The sequence below is a fragment of the Cicer arietinum genome, chromosome 3 (genome assembly GCF_000331145.2).
Source record: "Cicer arietinum cultivar CDC Frontier isolate Library 1 chromosome 3, Cicar.CDCFrontier_v2.0, whole genome shotgun sequence".
Lineage (NCBI taxonomy): Eukaryota > Viridiplantae > Streptophyta > Magnoliopsida > Fabales > Fabaceae > Cicer > Cicer arietinum.
The window spans coordinates 51094723-51101373 of NC_021162.2; the positions used below are offsets into that span (position 1 = coordinate 51094723).

A 6651-nucleotide genomic window follows, 5' to 3' on the forward strand; every position below is an offset into this window, starting at 1 on the left:
CATAAGTTGAATCATATAATTGTAAGGAATATTAGATAAATAGCATTTATGTCGAAATTTATGAGTGATTATGTGGTATTTTTTTGTTGAATTTAATGATTAATAATATAAATTATTACAACTGGTAAATGATTAATAATACTATAAAATAATTTATAAATTTATTATAAAATAACTTATAAAATAATTTGAGAATAATATAAATTATAAATTATTATCAAATTGTAAAATAATTTATAAATTATAAAGTTATTATAAATAATTGTAAAATAATTTTATAAGTTTTATAAGTAATTATAACTGGTAAATGACTAATAATACTATAAAATAATTTATAAACTTATTATAAAATAACTTATAAAATAATTTGATAATAATATAGATTATAAATTATTATCAAATTGTAAAATAATTTATAAATTTATTATAAATAATTGTAAAATAATTTTATAATTTATAAATTTATTATAAAATAATATTATCAAATAGATTTTGGAGGTATTAAAGAAATTGTGAAAAGAAATGAGAAGTTGTTGAAAGAGGAGGGGTATGAGGTACACATCAGCTTTTTGGCTGATGTGGCAAAATATGATGATGTGGCATCGGGAGTCTGTTTTAAATATAGATGTAATACATAGTTTATCAGTATAATCATAAAAACTCAATGATTCTATAAACTTTAAAAATTGTATCATTTTCATATGCCATGTACCACCAATGCACCAGCAGTTTGACTTGCTACAGCTGCAGGTTGGTTATAAGAGATTTTATTATTAGCAAACCCACTTCTTTAAGCAAAGGCTATAAAAAAGAATATTGAAAATGGCTCTTTTATATCCGAAAAACAATACGTGGGATAACATTATAATTCAATTGACCACATATACAAAGGCTAGCAAAATTTCTAGCATTGGCCACATATCCATTGACCTCAAAAACATTTCTTAGATCCCTTAGTGTACTATCTGCCACAGATGTCTGTCATACTGACATTATTGATGGAACAAACATTTTGATATTCTTCAGGCCACTTTGAATTCAACATATTCTCCCTTAGGATGAAGCAGGTTTACTAGGAGGGGGAAGTAATGCAGTTTCACTGTTAAGCATAGAAATTACTGCGGCCATAGTGGGCCTATCTATAGCAAGTTCTTGTACACACAGAAGTCCTATATGTATATACCTTAAAATGAAATTATGATGACTAGGATCATATATTCCTTGATCTATTAGAGATAGAATATTTTCTTCCCTCCATTGTATCCATACCTAAATGAGATTTTTTTTTTAAAAGGAAAGAAATAATCAGACATTTGAATGTTGTGTCAACAAAAGAAGAAAAAGAAGACCATAATTGAGCTGAAAATGGTTTTTTGAGGCTTACAAATCCTGAAAGGCTCAAATTATGATCAATATCATAAAAACTTGAGTTTCTTCTCCCGGTAACAATCTCTAGTATCAAAACACCAAAGCTAAAAACATCTGATTTCTCTTAAAATAATCCTTGCATTGCATATTCAGGAGACATATAGCCACTGCATTAAATTGTAAAAAATTTATTCTCGAATTATTATTACTAAAATATTGGATAAGGAAGGCACACAGCACACTTACTAAGTTCCAACAATCCTGATAGTATTGGCATGATCTTCTCCCCCACCGAAGATTCTAGCCATACCAAAGTCTGATATTTTTGGATTTAGCTCCTCATCTAACAAGACATTACTTGCCTTCAAATCTCTGTGAATAATTCTTAGTCTGGAATCTCTGTGAAGATATAGCAATCCTCGAGCTACTCCTTCTATAATGCTATACCGTGTTCGCCAATCTAAGAGTTTATTTTTTGATGGATCTATAAGATAAGGGTAGCATTATATTATTTTGCACATGACATTAAAATATGAAGTGAAGTCATCAAAGTCACTCAATTAGCATTCTTGCAGAAAAACTCACTGGAATTGAAACAATTGTTTATTCGTAAATATTTGATTCAAGCTAAAATAAAGAGATACATGAAATTATGGAATTGTATATGACAAAGTGTTAAAGGAGTTTTAAAGAACTGACCAAAGATGAATGCATCCAAACTTTTGTTTGGCATGTACTCATACATCAACATCTTTTCATCACCTTCAATACAGCAGCCAAGAAGTCTTACAAGATTATGATGTTGAAGCTTAAAAATCACCACTACTTCATTCATGAATTCTTCCAACCCTTGTCTAGATGCTCTAGAAAGTCTTTTAACTGCTATTTCCTGACCATCTTGCAATTTCCCCTGGAAGAAATATTATGAGACGACTATAGACAGTGGTTTTGAAATACTATAACTATGTTGCAGTTAAGTTACCTTGTATACCGTACCAAAACCACCATGTCCAAGTTTGTTGGACAAGTGGAAGTTGTTTGTAGCAGTTGCAAGCGTTACAAAATCAAATATTAATAGCTCTTGTAGTTTAACTTGGGGCGTTTCTCCAATTACGTTGTCACTATTATAATTTTCTGCTGATCCACCCACCTTTATAAAATTGTAGGAAAGCTTTGTTGTTCTTTTTCCTTGCTAATTTAACAAAGTGCCATAGTTTCGCTGCAGTCAAAAACATAATTTGAGCTTAGTTCCTCGTCAAAAAATTAGATTCTATGACTAAAGTTGAATACACAAAGATGGTATATTACCTGGGTGGTTTGATGTTCTTCTCCACATAATATATGCACAAATGACAACTATGAGAGTTCCAATTATCGTTGTACTTATAATGATGATTTTTTTGTTTCTCTCTCTACATGTATATAACGAAAGTTAAAATTTAAATATAAAAAATAAAAAATTCAATACAGTCCTAACTCCTGAGAATAGAATCAAGTTAATGAACTATGTTTCAAATGGTTTAACAAACAACACCAAGAGCATACCAAGCTCTGCATAGGTTACACGAACATATAGATCAAGTCCTCCAATTTGAAGTTGTTGTATATCAAGTAGGCTTGCAGTCCAAGACATACAGCCAATTCCAGCATCATGAGAATATGCAAGGCAAGAGCAATTCTCTAAGCATAGGCTTCTGCATATGTCTAGTGTAACAATTAAACCTTCGGCAAAATTGGGAACTTTAACCATCTGTAGTTTCAAAAACCCATCTTCCTTTCTATTTGTGGCTTTATTGATGACTCTTTCACACTGCAAAGGTGACCTCCTAACACACCCACCAGTCCAGTTGTGTCTACCCCATTCTTGTATGTTTCTGGGTTCAAATCCTATTAAACAGCTACATATTGGCGAGCTCAATGAATTACACCTTGCAAATGTCCCACATATACCATAAACATCGCACTGTGAGTCTCGGCTTGTCCATGTAACAATAACTTCTTTCTTCTCATCATCCCACAGCCTTTCTTCTAATATTCCTTGTGAATTAAGGTGATAGATCGCAAAATCTTCATCCTTTTGTACTGTATAATATATATTAATATTGCCTTCTCCGTCATCTCCAGCTTGAAAACCGAAAAAATATGCAACTGTCATTGCCTGTATCCCAGTGAAGACCCCACCATTCCAGGGACCACTGCGCCAGTATGGTTGAGTTTGATCCCAAATGAAAACTTCAAGTATATTTCGGCGTTCAACAGTAATAGAAGAGAAATTGCCAACAGATGGGTCAGAAGGGCTTTTCCATGACTTGAGTTTTACACTCTTACCTGTTCTTTTGTTGATTGAAAGTTTCATGCTAGGCAGTAATGTATCTGAAGGTCGCTGAATACTCTGCCATAGCATGTTTCCAGTTGTGCTCTCCAAAAGAACAAGGTTACCATAGTATGAAAATTGACAACTTGTATTGGATGCTATGTTGGAAACATTTGATGACCAAATGACATGTTTCTGTCCATTTAATACCACAAAATTTCCGTCTGCAGATATTGTGATAATCCCATTAGAATCATTGAGTGGCTGGTTTCTGTTTGCCACCCATATTATTGTAGATTGAGACTTCCACCAAATTCCAACGTAGCGATGTGTAGAATCTTGAGGGCTAAAGAATCCCAAGGTAAAGTTACCGTCTTTGGAGATTAGAGTTTCAGGGTCCTTGATTAATTGAGATGGTGTGATGGTGTCTATACTAGCACTAACATGTAGCAAATAGCAACACAAAATGAATAAAACAGAGAACAAATATGCACAGTTGCTGAAACCCATTAGGTAGATAAATAGTATATGATCAACCGTCTCACAAACCACAAGTAATGGTTCTGAAGATTGCTACCATTTCAAATAACAAAGATCGGTTGATTTAATGATGTCAGGTGCACAGTAAAAGATTGTACAGACATTTCACCATTTAATAAGGTTATAACTTACCACGTATCACATTTAATTTGTTTCCCTCCCTCTCTTTTTTATTCCATTAAATCAACTTGTATCCTCTCACATCTATGAGAACTATTTCTGTATTCAAATATTCCTTAGGCAAGTGCCTCACATAATTGATAAAATAATACCAGTTGTCTAATACTTTCAAAAACTATAACTTTGAATGATTCATTTTTTACATCAAATGCAACCTCATCTAGTTTAATATAAAATGGTTAATATCATAAAAAGTCTATGATTTTATAAACTATAAAACAAAAATTAGTGAATATGAAAATTGATACTCAAAGTTGTGAGCATCGGTGAAAATAGTCCTTGAACTCTGCAAATCAGCAAATACATCTCTGGAATGTAACTACTGCTCATCAATCAAAATGGTCGTTAAATTCTGTCATTAGAGATTATGATGTGCACATTAAATAAACATGTGGCCTTCCCCACGGATCCAAAATCAATGCTACATCACCAGGGACTAAATTGCATATAAAATTTATATGGTAAAAATTATTTTACGTGTTTGAATCTCGAGTGGCAGTCTAGGGGTTGGCATGAAATGCATGAATTCAACATGCCACATAAATTTCTGCCGATGTGTCATTGATGTATGAATCACGTTAAAGTCACATCTTCATTCAATGTGACAAGTGATAACCTCTCACAACAGGACCATTTTGACTAATGCATTACAGTTTCAGGGACATACTTGTCGGTTGGTAAAATTCAGAGACTATTTTAATGACCAATTTACCTATTCACTTAAAAATGGTATCATTTTCATGAAACCAGGTCAAAGAATAGATGGAGATAGGGTGCACAACTTTAGATGCAATATATGGGTGCACCACCAGTTTGACTTGCTACAGCAGGTTATAAGAGTTGTTAACTTTTTATTATTTGCAAACCCGCTTCTTTAATATGATAAGCTATAAACAGAATATTCCAAAACAATCATTTTATACTAAAACAGAAATCGTGGACCATAATTCCTAATTTTCTTCCATACAGTCCTGGCCACCACAAATTTAATCACTTCAATTTTTTATAAAAATCTAAAACCAGTATTGTGGGATTACATACTTAATAAATAAGTATTCAACATCAACATTTTCCAAAACTGGCATGTGATATCAACAATCGGTTTTAAAGGTCAATAAATTTTGTGTTTAACCTATATGTATTACAGATCTTATACCATGTCATCATAGTACCATACCATCTAAAATAAGAAAGAATCAGATACATGGCAAAATTCTGAAGGATGCATGTTATTTTGAGCGGCAAGGATTCAACTAATACCTGACTAAGCAATGCTTCGGTTTTACTAGTAAGCTGAAGCGATAGGAAGAATCTGATTTGGCGTGGTACCGTGAAACACCTGCAATGGGAAAGTCATTATTTGATGAACCTGAGTGTTTAAAGGAGATTAAAGTAAAACTGAGATTCAGCAACAAGGAAATGAGTTGAAATCTGCAATGTTTCATAAATAAATATAAAATCTGGAGAAGAACACCCTACAAAATATACTAATAGTGGCAACTTGCTTTCACGATGCAATGCAATGGCGTTTGAGAGATTGGATTTAGAGGAAGGAGGCATGTCTGCAACTTAAGAAATTTTATAACATTACTTAAATTTGTTGGAATGCTATCAAGAATGGAGGGTGAATCAATGGTGAAAATTGATAATTGAAAATTGTGATGTTTTAGATGATGATGGAGAAAAGAGAGAGATTATAGAAGAGAGTTATTTTCTGATTTTCATTAGTAATTTTAAAATGGCATTAGTCTTTAAAACATTACACACAAAGTTATTTATATGGGTACAATGTGGAACCACTTAACTTGGCCCAAAATTAACATTTGAATTATTTACAACTTCCAATACACCACCTTAATTCAAATGCTCCACATTCTTCATGTCTAGCTTCTTCACAAGTTTGTTGAACACTTCATTCTTTTGTCAACAAATCTGCAACTTGTTATCGCTTTTGCAATACCCCAAACGTAGGAACTCACTAGTTCCCTCAAATAGTGAAACCTCATCTCAATATGCTTGCTCCTCCCATGTGCTATGGGATTCTTAGCAAGGTTGATGGCTGAAACATTGTCCATCAACAGCAAAACGGCTCCTCTCATGTTGCTGTCCAGCTCACGCAGCAAGTTCACTAGCCACACAGCTTGGCATGCACATAATGAGGCTGCAATATACTCCGCCTCGCAAGAAGAGAGAGCAACCACCGGCTCCTTTTTAGAACACCAAGAGATTGGTGCCCCTCCGAACATAAA

The 6651-nt window shown here is 33.1% G+C and overlaps 1 pseudogene; it reads right to left on the reverse strand.

Moving 5' to 3' along the window:
- Positions 1 to 814: 814 nt before the first annotated feature.
- On the reverse strand, positions 815 to 5865 carry LOC101514003 (G-type lectin S-receptor-like serine/threonine-protein kinase At1g11300; annotated as a pseudogene).
- Between the last annotated feature and the right edge of the window lie 786 nt (positions 5866 to 6651).